Source organism: Temnothorax curvispinosus, unplaced genomic scaffold (genome assembly GCF_003070985.1).
Source record: "Temnothorax curvispinosus isolate PA1 unplaced genomic scaffold, ASM307098v1 QBEX01011432.1, whole genome shotgun sequence".
Taxonomy (NCBI): domain Eukaryota; kingdom Metazoa; phylum Arthropoda; class Insecta; order Hymenoptera; family Formicidae; genus Temnothorax; species Temnothorax curvispinosus.
In genome coordinates, this window is record NW_020221212.1 from 115,137 (window position 1) to 134,036 (window position 18,900).

The window sequence follows — 18,900 nt, forward strand, 5'->3', positions numbered from 1 at the left end:
TAATAAAGGACTTTTTTATTCAATTAACCCGCTCTACAAGAGATGGTACGGTAATTACCACCACTCTGTATACTATTTTTTATTTTTTAAATAAAATGTATATTTTTGTATATAAAATATTTATATGTATTTGATACATGTGTATCTCCCTTTCCCACTTCCACGTACGCCAAGCGTACAACATGTACGCACGTATATGCGCACACAAATCAATGAAAAAATTATCTAAAATAGTTTTTATTCATTTAATAGAAAAGAAAACACCCAAGAGAAAAGTTGCACTGTTCAGGCAAGTATAACGAGATAAATTTTTTACACTATGTTTATATATGTATATACATTTGAGATATTAACATAATTTATATTTCTTAAAAATAAAGCCATATAATTATTCTTACATATTCCAATTGCTCTAGGCTCTAGTTATTCTACATAAAATATCAAACAATATTATTTTAAAAAAATCAATAATTTACAAGATATTTTATACCTTATTCTGATGATATATTTTGATATAAGATATTAAATATTACATAAAATATTCGTCTTTTAATGACTTTACTTTAGTATTTTTATAGAGAAAATTATACGCTTTAATATATAATATAAAAAATATATGTAAACTTGAATTGACTTTGTCTTGAATCTTCTCTCAACTTTCTTTTATATTCTCCTATATTCTGACTCCCTTTAAATTCTTTAGATTCTAGAATAATAAGTTTCTCAACTCAACTATATAACTTTCCAATATAAATAAATTTATAATTAAAAATGTTAAATGCTTTATATAGTTTATCTAATAAATATACAAAAAAAATTTAAAGAACACATCTTAGAGTAACATAGCATTATTTTAGAATAACGTGAAGTAATGATATAGCAGAAGTTATCGTTATAAATGTTATGACGGTCTTTTCTTATGGAAAGTATATGATAGAGTATAAGGAAAGAAGTATCGAGGTCAGCATCTTTCTTCGCTCCACTTTTTCATTTACGAATGCTACATTCTTTCCTCTCCTCTAGCTTCGTCTCCGTCTTTCTCTTTATGCATTTCTTATTGTTATTGTTAATATATTTTTGCAATTTTTTATAAATATTACCTATAAGTACATTATATTTTAATTGCTTTTCCTATTGATGTTTGTTACTTTATACATTTATTCTCGTTTATTAAGAGCGTAATAAGTTCATTATTATCAATTTATCATATGAGACAAAGCAAATAATGAATTTTTACACACGTGCACATGCGTACATGCACACGCACGCATGCACGCAAAGTTAATAAAAACTACAATTATATAATCTACACAGTAAAAAATCGTGCGTCCAAATGTTAAAATTTTCTTGTGTTACCAAGATTTGACTATTATTTCGATGTAAAATTAACATACAACAGCTATGTTATTATTTTCGTAACATTTTCATGTGTTATATTAATGTCAACGTGATAACTTAACACTTTATGTATGTCATTTAGAAATTGAATATTATTTTGAGTTCTTTTAACATAATTATTTCAAAAAATCAACACACCTTAAAGTTATTTTAACATAAATAAAAGTTAAAGTAAGTCTTCAAATAATCGTAAACTTTAACATACAAAATAATCAAATTTACTACAATCAAATGTTCAAAACAACATTTCTCTTAAGTTGAAGTAACTATCGTTTATTCAAATATGTTATATCGACATTTTTTACAAGTTATTTTTACATTATATTTAAAGTTAAAAGAACAAATATAAATGTAAAATATAGTGTCAATAAATTAACATTTCTAATTTGTCAACAAGTAACACACGATGAATGAGTTATTTTAACTCAAAATTTAGAGTGAACTTTCTGGGACATTTGAAAAATGTTACGATTAACATTTTATTTTTTACTGTGTATCTAATTATACATATATCTAATATATGTATAATTCTTATGTATATTTTCTATTTTTTTATTTATAATAATATTTCGAGAAAATGGCTTAAAAAATATACATTTAAGCCTATCATTCTCCGATTACTTTTATCATTTATTTATGTTATTATTTTGTTTCACTGTTTTTACTATACTTTACAAACAAATATTTAAATGTTATATATAAATATTACATATAGATTAAGAGAACAGAAAAATTAAAGAGATTATCATAAATTTCAGAAATTCTTTTACGTGCCAAATGGAACAAAAATTCGAAACAAAACAGAAAAGAAAAAAAACAATAAACAAACACAGTAAACACGGTAAACAAACGTTCATTTTTTTTCTTGGATATTCAGGTCAGTCTGAAGATTCTAAGCAAAGCAGCTGCTGCTGCATCATCACGTTGCAGTGAGTGTCCATTAGTGGAGATGTAACGCGTTAACACACGCACGTGTTCTCCTGGCAGCACGCACAGAAGAATGACTCCGACGCCATCAACGCATCACGACTCGTCGCGCGCGCGCACGCGGACGACATATCGCCATTTTATATTATTATTGTCTTTTGGTGCAAAATTTAGCCCTCAAAGCGATTAGTCGTTAGGCGCGATCAGTACGTGAGATTTTAAGACCATTTAGATCTTTTAATTCTTGGACGTATGATTTTTAGGATAGTTGAAACTCGAACTGTACATTTCGTTGTTAATTCGTCAAATCTAAATACCTTCGATGGTGCACAAACACTCACAACATAATCACATCGCGACACAAACACCTTCGTGTGAATTGTCGCGTACACGCGTACTATTACAAGCGTATCGATTGTCCGAAGTTCATTAGCGTTCGACGTCAGAATTGAAAGCCGTAATGAGGGACGAGCGTGAGGGTCAAAGCTGCAACTCCGACGGTTCGCCTTCGACTGAGGCCAGGCGGATCGCATGGAGTCGCTTGAGAGTGGAACGGTAGACACGAGAGAGAGCCAGCGGCACCAATAGCAGCAACTCGACTTGCCGAAGTCGAGTGGATTCGTTTTTGGAACTTTCACTGTTAACGCGCGTCTTGTGCCGCAGTGTGATTTTGTGCCCGAATAAATTCGCACGCGCATGTGAAAGATTCTGAATTTCGCCGATAGTGTGATTTAATCAACTGAAGCGGCGATCTATAATCTGCTCTAAATAGTCCTTAGACGTAAAAAAAATGAAGTTATAACATATTATATTATATTAAGCCAATATAGAATTGATGTAACTAGAAGCTGAGAGAATTGGTTGACCCAAATAATTTTGTGCTTAATTATTTTGGTCAGATGAAATTTTTAATCACTAATTTTAATCTGGAGATAGAATTGATATTTGAATAATTTCTTTCAATTTTAATTTTATTTAGATTTCAGAAATTTTAAAACTCTTACTATTAGACACTCCTATTATTAGAAATCTTGTTGATCCTTTGAAGCAGCTAATTTTTATCTTTATCAATCGAAACGATCAGATCATAAAAATTTCGAAACAACATGCTTTTATCGCTGAGTACGATGGTAATGGCATTACCGGTGCAAGTATCATACAAAAACAGAGGTGTAAATCTGACCGTACAACCTTCATGCGGTACATCTTGATGGATAATGCTATAAATGCTAATGCCGGAGGTACTGTAAACTTCAAGCCTTATAATTCAAAAAGTACATAATGAAAAAATAATCTATTATGGATGTTTTAAAAAGCTCTCGAGGTAAGCTACAAAAATATGCAAAATTGAAAATTGGGGTTTTCATTTAACAAATTAAAGGTTATGTTCACGTAATCTTCAAACGACTATTCAAGGTCAAACCAATGGCACCATCTTATGTCCCCCTCGAAGTCATAAAACTTTTATATGAAATATTTTTTTTTCTATAAAAAATTCTATAATATCCAAATATTTAACTGTTTAAAATAAAATAGAACACCCAGTATATATAGTGCAGCTGTTATATTTCTTGGCTCTTGTACTCTCCTTGATTCGACAATCAATCGTAATCGCATACAAGATGATATCTAAAACTGGAGAGCGCAAAGGCTAATAAAAAAAACTTCCTAGGTGTGGTAGGGATAACTATTTGACCTCATTCACCTGTTACATACAGTGCAAAATTAGTTGAGTGAATATGAGGCGTTTTACACGTGCACATACGACATATGCGAGAACGCGTTGCGCATGTCGGGATAGAGTTACAAACGCGGGGGAACATTGAAACGGGGCTGAGAGCTACTATTTAGCTGGGGGCTATCGGGGTGGGTCATGGTCAGAGAAAGGAGGGCAACCCTCGCCATACCCAGGCGAGCCTGGACAAACTGTGTCATACTAACCAGCATTTCGGAAGCGCTGCATCCAAAATTTCCTAAATATAACAAAAATATGGCAAAACCGTCGTATTTGATTTTTTTTAATCTATTCAAAAATATAATTTATTTATAATGTCACATTGGATTCTCATAATCCTTTTGTTTAACTAATATATCCGTAATTAAGATTTAAATTATGGAGAGTTTTACATGGACCGTTCCTCGTAAAATGTGTTTTAATTTTTAATTAATTGTGATGTTTTCTTATAGATACGCAACTATTGCGTTTCAAGCAAAATTAAAAATAAAAAAGTTTCACAGAATTAACTAAATTATATAAATACATATTTTCAAGTTTAAGTAGATTGTGTTTTATTAAAGTTTTAATTTAAGATTTAGTGCGAAAATATACACTGCTAGGCAAAAGTTTGAAATCATTAATAGAAAATGTCTACTACATGAAATAAAATTAAACTTAATATTAATATATTTTTATTATTTTATTCATTATCATTTTATAATAAAATGGAAAATAATATAAAATGTTTAAAAATTCCACAAAACATGTTTATTTACAAGATAAAAAAAAGTATTAAATACTGAAGAGTATTAGACACTTTTTTCAAAGTTGCCATCCTTATATTTAATCTCTTTTTTTTTAATTAATATAGATAATCTAACAATAAGTTATTCATTTATTTTTTCTGAAAAAAAGAGTCTTCCATCTATCTTCTAAAATAGTTTTTAAAATAGTCACAGCTCTCAGTTTTGGAAGAAAGATTTTACGACCATAGTCCGTTTTATTTTTAAATTGTACAATGCTATGTTAACCGCAACTGTGCTAAGCACCTACAATGCGTGGTTACTTTCAAATTAAGAAAGAATATTGCGTAAGGCATAAATCGGATTTGTAAGTAGTGTTTCACTGGAATACTTTTAAATTTTATTGTGCTCTCAAACTTTTGGTCGGTATAATGTCATAAGGTTTAAAATGAGGTTTAAAATGATATAAATTGTGACATTTATTAGCGACATTTTCTTTAATTACGATTTTATATATACTACAATTATATTAAACAGTACAATTCTTGGTATTATAATGTTTTTTATATGGATATGTACCCGGGTAGAATTTTGTCGAGGCGTGCCCCAAGTCTGTAAAGGGCCTAAACAGGCATGCCCTAAAATAGGATCACCAATATTGGGGCTAGATAGGCATGTCGTAAAATAGGCATACCATTGTCGGGCCTAGAAAGAGACTAGAAAGGCAAATTCTGGATAGAATAACCTAAATAGGCCTAGAATAGGCACTGGCATGGATGCCACTATCAAGGTCTGCTAACGTTGGACCTAGAAAGGGACTAGAAAGGTAAATTCTGGATAGAATTTCCTTAATAGGCACAGAATAGGCACTGACATGGATGCCACTATCAAGGTCTGCAAACGTTGGGCCTAGAAAGGGACTAGAAAGGCAAATTCTGGATAGAATTTCCTTAATGGGCCTAGAATAGGCACTGGCATGGATGCCACAATCAAGGTCTGCTAACGTTGGGCCTATATTGGTATGCCCTAAAATAGGTCTACCATTGTTGGGCCTAGAAAGGGCCTAAAAAGGAATTTTCTAAACAGGCACTAACATGAAAGCCTACGATTGTTGCTGTGAAATTTATAGGTTTTACAATTTTTTTACATAAAATTTATTTTTTTTATTATCATGAAATAATTCATTGATTTAATTATTATGTTTCGTAAGATGATTTTTAAAAAATTATATATTTGCGCTGGTTACGACATATGTAGACTATATATAACACTTACATCAAATTAAGAAGTAGTCTACCACGTAAGGCAGTTGGCTCACGATCCAGAGGTCCCAAGTTCGAATCCCACCAAGGTAAAGTGTTGTTTTTCAAATACGAGAAAATATATATAATTATAGACTGCATCTTAAGAAACAAATTTAGTTATAAAATAGTAATAAAATTTTGAAAAAAAAAAAAAAAAAAAATTTTTTTAAATGTAAATATCATAGGAGGATTACTGGGAAGTTGGGCATGTCTGGATAGGGCCTAGTTAGGCGTGCTAGAATAGAGCCTAGTCAGATATACAAATCAGGCTCTGACTTACACAAGCGTTACATCTCTGTGCAGGTCCTAACCAGGCTTCCTTGATAAAGCCTATACAAAAATGGGGAAAAACTGTCTACAGCCTTTACAGGCCCCCTTTTAAAGTTCTACCCGGGTAGGTATAATCCTTGCATACAAATAAGTAATCGTCTCTGAAATATATAATCAAATAATATTTCGAAGCCCATATGACAATCTTTATCCAAACCACTTTTTGCAATTTATTGCAATATGATGGATGATTCAAAAAAGGTATTCAAACTAAGAATTGAGTGTAAACGAATATGAACATGGACGGGGTATTGGTGTTGTTGCACATATGGAAGTGGCATGATCAATATATTTTGTCATGTTAATTTTTTGGATAATTATTCGTCGTCCAATTAGTCGGCGACTTTCTCAAACGACGTTCCCATGAGAAACGAATCAGGATGATCTAATTTGCATTAGCACCTTAAAAAACCAAATACTTTCAATATACCGTAAGAATATGCATTTATAGCTATATGAATATTAACAAATAGCATTTTATTATAAGCAGAACGAAACGCATATTCATCGTTCAAATATTCTAATAATTAAACTTGTCAATAAATATTACAAGTAATATAAAAATATACCTCTACAAGTCACGATAATTTATGTAAAGAATTGTTGTGGTGTAAAGAAAAAAAAATAAAAAGAATAGATAAAATAAAAAAAATGATAGAATAAAAACAAATAAAAATAAATTATTTATTGGACAATAAAAATTGTTTATATCTTCATAAAAATTTTGTTTATATTACATATGTATTATTATGTTTATCTCTTGTATTATCATGTTTTATATTTACTTTAGTTGTTTCCGAGTAATTTTCTGTGAAACAAAATTTGTCGTGCAGAAAGAAAAACGTAAAAAAAACGCAATGATAGCAATGATAGATGAACAGATCGTCTTCCGGTGTAAATAAAAATCGCGCGAAAATATAGTTAAAATTCAGACTACATTAGATATAAAGGAAAACAATGATAAATTTGAAGTACAAGTCGTTACAAAATTTGGATTATAGACCTCATTCCTCACTGCAAGAACTAGATGGTGTGAAGTGAACTTCGCTTTTTGCGTGAAAATTGCAAACCCATGTGAAAATTACGTTCTATATTTACGAAACTCCTTTTGTTAATTACGTTTTAATAAACAACGAACAATGGTTAAAACCTTTTGTATGTTACTCAAAGTGATAACCTTGACAACATATGTCAAGGCCACTGGAGAAAAGTGGGTCAGTTAATCTAAGATTTACCGAAAGTACATATTAAGATATGAAATCTATAGTTATATAACAAATATACTTTTCTATATTTTCTTATGCAATATTTATATGCATCTTTAAATACAATTACACATTAATTTTTGTTTTTATATAATTTTACATAACGGATTTTGAAATCTCGATTACTTTTCAACGCAAAACCTTGATCTGAAGAAAATCTAATTACATTAATTTTGTACAATAATGTCATATCTTTCGTTAAAAAATTTAGGACAAAGATAAAGCAGAATTGAAAATGAATGATATTGAAATAACACATACGATCTGTTTCATAAGAGACTAAAATAAAATTTTTACTTATTAATTTAAAGAAATAAGTATATTTGCTTTACTTGATTTTTATTTCTAATTGTAAGTAAAATTGATCTACGGATATAATTGTATTTACTTTCTTAAAGCCACATTTATAATACATATACACGTTTAATCAGTATTTTACGTAAGAATTCTCCCATTTTTTTCCGCCGCGGTGCGCGAAAATTCTTCCTTCCCTTTACATTCTCTCGATCTCTGAACGTATAATTCTAAAATCACAATTCTCTCATTCTCTTGCAAGTGATCCAGGCTCAAGGCCGAAAGTGGGCGCGGGAGGCACACCCGTGCATGTTAATGCACGACTCTAATCGGTGATCTGTACGACGATGCTGACGTTAGCAATTACACTACAATTAACTATACAATATAATATAATTTTGACGAAATATTATAGAGTTAAGTTAAAGCAGAAATTTAACTTTTTATATATATTTTATGTATAAAATTGTGTATAAAAGTATAAAACTTGAAGTTAATTGGTTCATTTTTTTAGTTTTTGAGGTACAAAATATAATTCTCTTTAATTATAAAAGAGACTACAATGTTTCTAATTCGCATTAAATTTAAAAATATTGCAAATCTTCAAAATACAACTCGAGGTTGTAATATAATATGATTGATTTCTCTTTACTTCACATCTGTTTCATTAAATTAAATACAAAAAATGTATCACTATTATTTTCTGCTACGTGAGAAAACTATCAAACAAGCATGTCTATTATCTTTTAACTATAGGTACTATTAATTCTTGAACATTACATTAGAGTAGGTATGCCATATCTGTAATATTTTAGAATGCGTATACCATTTTTATAAAAGATATGAAAAATACTCCAAGTAGAAGGTGATAAAGGGAAAGTTACAATTCCCTTTTAATTTCCACGTTGTGTAGTATCAACGTTTACCAAGCAGTTGGTGTATCAAATTTTAAAATTGTCATGTACAGTATACCCTAGTTGGTTATAACTAATGTTTATCGCTATTTTATGAATTATCATCAGAGCAATGGTAACTTAGCTTATAGCGGTTTACATATAGTTAATTTAATTGTTTTTTAACAGAGTAGTTATTAGTTATTTTTAGATAAAAATTCACTGTTTTTAATAGAAAATTAAATTTTGGAGAATTAACAGAAAAATGACATATTCAATATTCCTTATAAAGTTATTAAAAATAAAATAAGTCGTCTAAATAGATGTAGCTGTTATCCTTGTTTTTAATCCATAAATCTAATTTCTAAAACTTGTGTATCAAAAGACAATGTGCAAGGCTTACAACACGTATTTATTTGTAATGCTATAATTTGTAATAAATAATTTGTTCAAGTTTTATATTTTATTTTTCTCATTATTTTTTTCTGTCTTTATTTTTGTTGAGAAATTTCACAATTTTATTTAATTTAAATTAATAAGTCACATTGGATTCGCCGTTTTAAATAACGATGAGTAAAATAGGCCAGATTTTGAGTCGCTGAATACAATAATAACATTTTTATTCGTATAAACCCGTAGAATAGCGGTCGAAATTCACCTTAAAAGGTTCGAAATAAATTACTTTTAATATATCTAGTAATTCAATTAAGGATTTTATTCCAATTATTTAATTACTTGTACTATAGTTTGATTTTATTACTCTTTTTACTAAAAACTGAGAAAATACTCAAATATTCAAAATAAAACACTTCAGAAATACTAAATTTAACATAGCAAAATCAATATAATTTAAAAATTAAAAAAGATAGTTAATTTCTTAATCAAAGAATCTTGAGTCTCATCAGATGTGCACCTCCATTACATTGTGCAGTTTTAATGTTAAAATAGTGGACTTCCATTTTTTCTTTCTCTTCCTTCATATTGATTTCGCAATGTTAGATTTAGCATTTCTGAAGTGTTTTATTTTGAAATATTTCTTAAGTTTTTAATTAAAAAAAATAATAATAAAACTAAACTATAATACAAGTAATTAATTGAATTTAATTAAAACAAAATCGTCAACTGACAATAAATTACTATTAAAATATACAATAAATTGTGAAGACGAGCGTGGCCTAGCCGACAGCGCACTGGTCTATTGAGCCGAAGTCCCGGGTTCGATCCCCGGTATAGAGCTAAAAAAATTATATTCGCTCGTTCTCTTCTCGGAAGGCAATGGCAAACCACCGAGGAGTATTGTGCCATAAACACATCTCTAAAAAAATATAACCGTTTGGAATCGGCGTTAAACTGTAGGTCCCATATACAATATGTATAATCTATGTGCACAACATATGTATATGAAAAAAAGTCACCACGCTCGGACACGAGTAATAGGACTTTCGTTTCGTTATACAATAAATTACTATTAAATTACTATTAAAAGTTATGTTTTATTTCAATCCCTGTAAGATGAATTTTGAACTTTTCAACGGGTTTAGATGGATAAAAATGCTACCATTATTATCAACAACCCAAATATATATGTAAAACTTACGTTACACTTTTTTAGGCCAAAATTGATCCATTTTACCCATCATCGTTTGTTGAACTTTTACTAAAGAATTATTTTCCAGGGCTTCAAAATATTTTAAGCATCTAACTCGAGACAGTTCATCAATTAATAAATGGAAAAAAATAAAAAATTCCATCAAGTATTCGTGATATACTATACTTCCATGGTGCAATAATAGTTAAAAATTATCTTCATCATGCTGAGTTAGTACCTACTCTTATTGAACAAAATGGACTGCTATAAAATATCTTTTACTGAAATAAACCATTCGTTCACTCTAAAAAATCATAGTTTATTTAAATTAATTTTTTATTGAAAAAGAATATGATTTTATTTAATTAAATTTTTTTTCCTAACGCGAGCGTGAAATGGGCCGCTTTTCGCGCTTGTTTTGAGCGAGCAAAACAATCCATTTCGCAATGATGACGTAAGCGTTGAAACATGGAGCCATTTCTCAACTAGTATGGAGAAATGAAATTGTAAAACAAGCGCGAAAAGCGGCCTATTTCACGCTCTTTTTAGGAAAAATAGTATGAACAACTCGTGGGAAGAGTGGTCGAAATTCGCTCGTGCGACCAACTTCAAACTCATTCAGAATCGACCACTTTTTCCACTAGTTGTTCAATATACTATTCTTGTTTATATTGCGCTGCATCTGTTCTGATATTTTTACTTCAAATGCAGTGTTTTTTAAATGTTAAAAAAAATTATTTTAGAGTTTATAATATCCATGTCATAGGTATTTAACATATCACATATACAGGGTGTAACATAAATGTGGGCCGCTTACTTAGCGGGTGTGTTTTCTCGTCAAAATAAGCAAAAAAATCGAATTAAACCATCTCCTTTGATAGGTAGAAAAGTATTCACATAAACGTATGTCCAAAAATGCATCGTTTTCACGTTATGCTTAAATTAAAACTTAAGACATAATTAGGTACAAAGCGTATTATTTTATTTTTAGCAATACAAAACAGTAGAAAATAAAAGTAAAATAAAACAAATCTTAAAGCAAATGCTTCAAGTGATTGTCCCCAGCCAAAATACACTGCTCTGCTCATCTTTTTAGCGATCTTTCACAAATACCCGACGTTTTGCGTATTTCATTGAACCCGTTTTCAATGCACTGACAAAAATTATTAATATTGTCAACAAGCCGAAAGTAGACAATTTGTTTTAGATTTCACCAAAAACACAAGGACACTAGGGAACCACTGGTGAGCCATCCTTTGTGCAGCTTTAAACAGGACTGTTTAACGCAAAACTGATGCATTTTTGGACATACGTTTATATGAACTTTTTTTCTTATTTTGACGAGTATAATACACCCCTGAAGTAGCGGCCCACATTTATGTTACACTAGGCGTCCCACTTAAATGCCGCAGGCAAATATCTCGAAAAATATGGAAGATACGGAAAAACGTTTAAGACAAAAGTTGTAGGATGTCAAGAGAGACAAATCGTAAAATTAATTTAAAAAAAAAATCTTTTTTTTTTAAGTCAATAAAGGTCATCGCTATTTTTTTAAACAGAATTGTGTAATTTTTTACATAATATGATTCTTTTAATTATTTTACATGTAAAAGTATTAAGGTAAAGTTATCAAAAAATTATCAGTTCATGGAATATTTTATATTTAATGTCAAATGTGCCAAAATAATAAGATGAATCAATTGGTGTAAAGAAAACACATTGTTGCTTTGCAAAAAAATTATGCAATTTCCAATATGCAACTACATGTCTTTTTTGCAAAGCAATAATGTGTTTTCTTTACACCAATTAATTAATTTTATTATTCTGTACATAAAAGTGTTAAAAAAATAATAATTTACGAGATATTTTATATTTCACGTCAAAATAAGTGCCAAAATAAAATTTAAAAAATTTCGTAAACTAATTTTTTGGTAACTTTACCTTAATACTTTTATATGTAAAATAATTAGGAGAATTGTATTATGTAAAAAAAATCATACAAATTTATTAAAAAGAAAATGGTGATGACTTTTATGTGACCTAAAAAAAAATCAATTTTTTGCTTTCTCATAGAGGAAGCTTTGTTTTCGTGAATTTCGTATATGAACCTTTGATTGCGTATAAAGTTGGGTCTAATTAACCAAATTTAAATGATTTATATATGAAATAGGGGTAGAAGAAACCAACAAAAAGATTGGTTTTTGAGTTTTTGATGCCAATATGTTCAGTGTTCTAAAATGTCGAAATATCGCATTAAAATCGCATGTCCGTATGTATGTATGTGCAGATTTGATGTCCGTGGTTGCTCTAACTTCCGTAAATATTGAGATATCGGGCTGTTTTTTTTTAATCGATAGAGTATCATTCAAGGAAGGTTGGTATTGAATTTGGCGATGATCGGTAAAGGGGTTCTTTTTTTAAAAAATTTAGAATTTTAGAAATGTCCGTGGTTGCTCTAACTTCCGCAAATTTGGAGATATCGATCTATTTCTAATTTTATTATATTTTTTAGTCTTTTCTACCCCTATTTTATATATAATTTTTTAAGATTTGGTTGATTAGACCCAGCTTTATACGCGATCAAAGGTCCATAATTTTGATCGCATATAAAGCTAAGTCTAATCAACCGAATTTAAAAGAATTATATATGAAATAGGGGTAGAAAAGACTAAAAAATATAATAAAATTAGAAATAAATCGATATCTCCAAATTTGCGGAAGTTAGAGCAACCACGGACATTTCTAAAATTCAAAATTAAAAAAAAAAACCCTTTTACCGATCATCACCAAATTTTAAATTGATTTACTATCATTTGTCCCCCTTGATATCCTACAACTTTTGTCTGAAACATTTTTCCGTATCTTCCATACTTTTTGAGATATTTGCCTAGTATAACATCCTATGAGCATGCATTTTATTATAATATATAATCATTGGTATGTAAAATATACATATATAGGGGAGACCGGGGCAAAGTCATCACTATTTTTTTGGTGCCAATTTTTAACAACAAAACAAATAATTTTAGTAAAATGTGGTATACCGTTGTAAAGAGTAAACACCCTTGGCTACAAAATTTATGCGGACATTTTTGGTCTACGTTGCTTTGTTCAACTGGTATAGAGTAAAAACGACAAAGGTGCATAATTGAAATGTCAAAATTGCCAGAGCGGAGTCGTCACTCCATTCTCGGACTGAATTTTAAATAAAAATTCATAATTCCGGTCATAAAAAATGATAGGATACATTTTATTAATCATTTTTTAATAGAAAAATGAAAACATTAATTAAAAACACGATGGCGGAAAATAATTACAAGAAAAGCGCACACACTTATGTGCCCTACGCTCGCACGATTCTCATCAGCTTTATTCTGTCATCTCTGAGCACACGCAGCACATATTATCCAAGTTCTCGCCGGAATCCGACCACTATATACTGTTTCTTTAACTTTGATTTTCGCCGGAAACCTCCATGATATGGCTTGGTGATGACTTCGCATAAGTTTCAAGTTTGGTCGCTCATAAAATATTAGAAATCAATGAAAATAAAAAAACTTCACTGGATTCGTGTTCAGCATGCATTACTCTTTAGAATCACTTACTTTGAGATTCGGAGACACAATAATATTTAAGATATTACAAATTTTTGACGCGCAAAAAATTTTACTTTCGACCTCCGAAAACACGTTTACCTCGATAAGAATCACAACATAGCACATAACCTCACTCAACTCCGTTGGTCACATGGGCACCATAATCCGCGTTTACAGTACTATAATGACGAGTTCAGACAACATACAGATTTCGAGATAATTGCAATGATGACTCCGCCCCGGTGACGACTTCGCCCCGGTCTCCCCTATGTATTTAGTACATAATCTATATATAATCAAATGTTCCGACTGACTCATCAACGACCAGCCCAAACCCTTACGCCTAGAAACATGAAATTCGGGGAGTATATTATTCCTTTAATGACGTAAGCACCCACTAAGAAGGAATTTTTAGAAATTTGACCCCTAATAGGGTGAATATAATTTAGTATAGGGGAGACTGGCGCAAGTTGTTACACGGGTAAAATGTTACAGCGTAAAAAGTAGGTTCATGAAACCGTCTAAGAAACGCTAGATAAACGATTGTAAAATGTATGATTTATTTACCCTCAAAATGCGTTTATCTAGCGTTTCTTAGGTTTCATAAACCGACTATTTACGCTGTAACATTTTACCCGTGTAACAAGTTGCCCCAGTCTCCCCTACATATATGTAGAATATATATAAAAATAATTAATTTCATAATACTTACTTCCAAGTATTTCATAACATTCAATTATTATGAGTGAATAATAATAGTAATTTATGTATTAAAATATTTGATATATTAAAAATAATCATAAATTTTAGTACTAATCCAGATTTTAAAATCACAATTGTATTTAAGTTTTCTTTTAAATATTTAAAATTAAACTAAAAATTATAAATTTTATACATATACAATTTTATTATTATTTCTTTTTCAAACATTTGTCGCACATTTTCTTATTATCATCATACGCGTAAAATATAAATTATCAATTCTATAACGTCTGAAGCTATATATTAAATATTTCTTTGTGTGATATCGTGATAAAATATTTAATTTGTTCATAAAACTTCATAAATTAAATTGAAAATATTAAATACTAACTGATGCAAAAATTTTTTAATATTAAGGTAGATATATTTTACAAATTAGTATCTATGTATAAAATATTTATAATATATTTAAGATTAATATTTATAATATATTTATATATGTATATTATAAACACAATGTAATTTAAGATAATTCAAGAAAAATATCTTCAAATTTTCGCCTATTTTTTAATTAATATTTAATATTTATCTACCAATTAAATAAGTCATATAAAAACTATAAATTATTTAAGTACCTAATATATAAATTTAAAATAAAATTACAATACATTACATTATTTCGAAAAATATTTCGAAAATGTATATCAAATTTATTAATACTAGACACCACAGATGCGCGCTTCGCGCGCGCTATTTAACTTTGACATTATGCTATTACTCTATTACACTATTAACTCCTTGATACACACAACTGTCAAAATATACGATGACAGCTGCAAATGAAGTAAGCGCAGCGAGAAAACCAATCAGCATCGCGGAAAAGAGTCAACAAACTACGAAAAATATATTATACAAACAGTTTAAGAAACACACATTTCAGAAAATATATAAAAAGAAATTTTATAATGTATATAAAAATTTTTATATTATATACAGGGTGTGACAAAAAGATGGAGACATACTTTGTGTGCTTGTAAGGGGGGGGGGGGATTGACATAAGTAATTTGAGTACATAGGAATGCATGTCCGCTGAAGTTTCCGTGCTACACGGCTGTGAAGTTACACCCTGTATATAAATTAAAAAATTATACGTATTTTTATATTACGTGAAAAACTATCATATATATCGTAAAATTTTCAACAAATTTGAATTAGTGTTATTTTTTAAGTCTGAATTAATGCTGTAAAAAAAAAACAGAAATTTGAATCATTTAGTGCTTTTGTTTCATTGTCAGTAACAATAATTTAAAATTTTCCCTTTCATGCGGCTAGCTTTTAGGACACGCATTTCTGCGCAGATTATATCACCATATCTCTTGCAAAGTCCTATTTCTTCCGTTCTTATTTGATCTCTCGATTCGTTTTTAACATCTGGATTTCTAATTTTTGTACAATTCAGGAAGATATAACTTTAATGTTTTAAAACATTTCGTAGCACTCAAACATATATTTATTATTTTAATGAATTAAAATCGTTCCTTATTTTCTTCGTTTGAACAAGTACGAAATATCATCTATGTGAACGGTGTTAGTATCGCTAGAATGCAAGGCCTATCACGGCCAATGGCGAGCAAACCGGACACAATTACAGAATCTCGTGAAGCTTCGCTGAACACCGCGAGGCCTCCGACACGCATCGAGGCCTCGTCGTTTCTTTCGCTCGCTCTCGCTGTTTCTATCGCTCTTGTTTCAAAACTGTATAAGTACTAACTCGAATTATACATGCTTTTGAAGTTAGATGAAAATGTTAAAAAATATACGAAAACGTATCGCACTTTATATATATGGAATTCTAATGTATAAAAGTTGAAATTTATATATATATATATATGGGGCATTCCATGCCAAATCGACCTGGGTTTAACCCTCGACCTCTCAGATTTGGTCGGCGATTTTTATGTTATTGTTCCAACTCTAAAATGCACTCAGATTTTTTTTAGATTTTTTAAATAAAATTAATTTATTAAAAATCTGGAAATCTCCTTCGCTGTTACGGCTTACCTAAGATACACAAAACGGGATTTTCATTGCGTATCATTGTATCAGCAATACGCAGTCCATTGTATAATGTAGCGAGCTTTATGCACGAGATTTTGCAAAAGTCGATTCCTAAACCGAGATCTCATGTAAAGGATGGTTAGTCTTTTGTGAGAGCGATTGAGGGTGTGAATGTTAAGTCTGACGAGGTCCTTATGTCTCTTGATGTTACAGCATTATTCACCAACATTCCTAAAGAGCTCGTACTTGAAGCGGTCAGAAAACGGTGGCACTACATTTCCCAACGCACGGAATTTAATTTGCCGCAGTTTCTCCACTCTATTGAATTAATTTTACAGTCCACTAGCTTCTGTTTCGATGGTCAATTCTACGAGCAAATCTATGGTAGTCCTACGAGTTCTCCTCTTTCGCCCATACTAGCGGTTATGGATGATTTGGAAACGCAATGCTTAAGTCTGCTGGATTTTGAGGTTCGTATCTTCCTCCGCTATGTAGATGACGTTTTCATGATAGTGCCGAAATCTGCTATAAACGCTGTACTTGATGTTTTTAATAATTATCATCCTCGGTTATAGTTCACCTTCGAAACAGAAGCTAACAGCTCGATACCGTTTTTGGACACTTTAGTTATAAGAGATGGGGAGAAGTTAATTACTAATTGGTATAGAAAACCAACTTTCTCGGGGAGATACATCAATTATTTTTCTAACCATCAGCGTAAATACAAAATCAATATGATATTTAACCTGGTGGACCACGCAATTTTGCTGTCGGATGACCGCTTTCACCACACGAACATTAATATTGTAAAAGATATCCTTACAAATAATGGCTTTCCGATTAAGTTGGTTAATAAGCACATTAAAAACAGGTTGCGACAATTAAAAAATAGAACACACTAATAATAGCAATAGTGGTCTAAACAATTCATTTGACGCACGTAATTGTATAGCGATCCCCTTTATAAAAGGATTAAGTGAGGGCATAAGACGTACCCTGGAAAAGGTTGGTTTCCAGGTCCTGTATAAGATACCGAAAAAACTTAGTGCTGTCATCAAGAGGGGTAAGGATAGACTTACGACGAGCAAAGAGACGAACGTTGTGTATCAGATAGATTGTGAGAATTGCGAGGCTTCTTACATAGGACAGACGAAGAGACACTTGGAAACTAGAATTAAGGAACACTGCAACGATATTAAGAAACATGACAGCAATCTCTCAGTCGTGAGTAAGCATCGTATACATAATGACCACAACTTCAAGTGGTCAGATCCTAAGGTTCTACGTAAAGAATGCAACATGAAAATGAGAGAGATTGCCGAAATGTTCTTCATAAAAAAGCACAATAACACTATTAACCTTAAGAAAGACACAGAAAATTTAAACTCAGTATATGATGGTGTCATTACGTCTGTTTAATGTTTATAATTCCTCCCCTCCCCTATGCCTCCCTGATGCCTCGACTCCTTCTTTGTCTGTCCACAGTCTCCTTACATACGCACAACATGTCGCAACAGAGATCTTTAACACGCAAATTGAATTTTTACACATTGGACACGTGAGTCTCGCTTGATTTTTACACACTCCTTCCACATATTGTTATTGCTTCATGAATAATTGTTCACAGCTGCTATATACATATAATTATGCTGGAACATTTTTGTGATCACGGGCATGTCCGTTGATTTCTTATGACGAGTCGACGAGTCGACGAGTTAGACGAACAGATCGCACTTGAAAAGGGCTCTAACCGTGAGCCGAAACGTTGTGCAGTCTTTGTACTTAGTGCCAGTTAGTCAAGCAATAAACTAACATTTATAAAAAATTAATTTAGTTATAATTTTTTAAACCGACATATTGATGGGCACAATTTAAAAATCTGAAAAAATTCTCAAAAATTCTCTATTAAATATCAAAATTTTTAAGCCTTGACTTAAAGTGGGTCGATTTTTCCGACGCGATTTTTTTTATTTTGGAAAACACCGACGGCTTTACCAAAACAACATTTAAAGCAGTAAATTGTTGATAAATTGAAGTCTTTTTGTTAAAGCAGAGAATACTTTATTTCGCGAGAAAGTCGCTGCT

At 30.6% G+C, this 18,900-nt stretch overlaps 1 protein-coding gene across 4 annotated transcripts in view; it reads right to left on the bottom strand.

The window, feature by feature from the left end:
* Positions 1–18,900, bottom strand: part of LOC112461460 (ecdysone receptor-like) — a 153,159-nt gene that overhangs the window by 42,501 nt on the left and 91,758 nt on the right. The window lies entirely within an intron of this gene.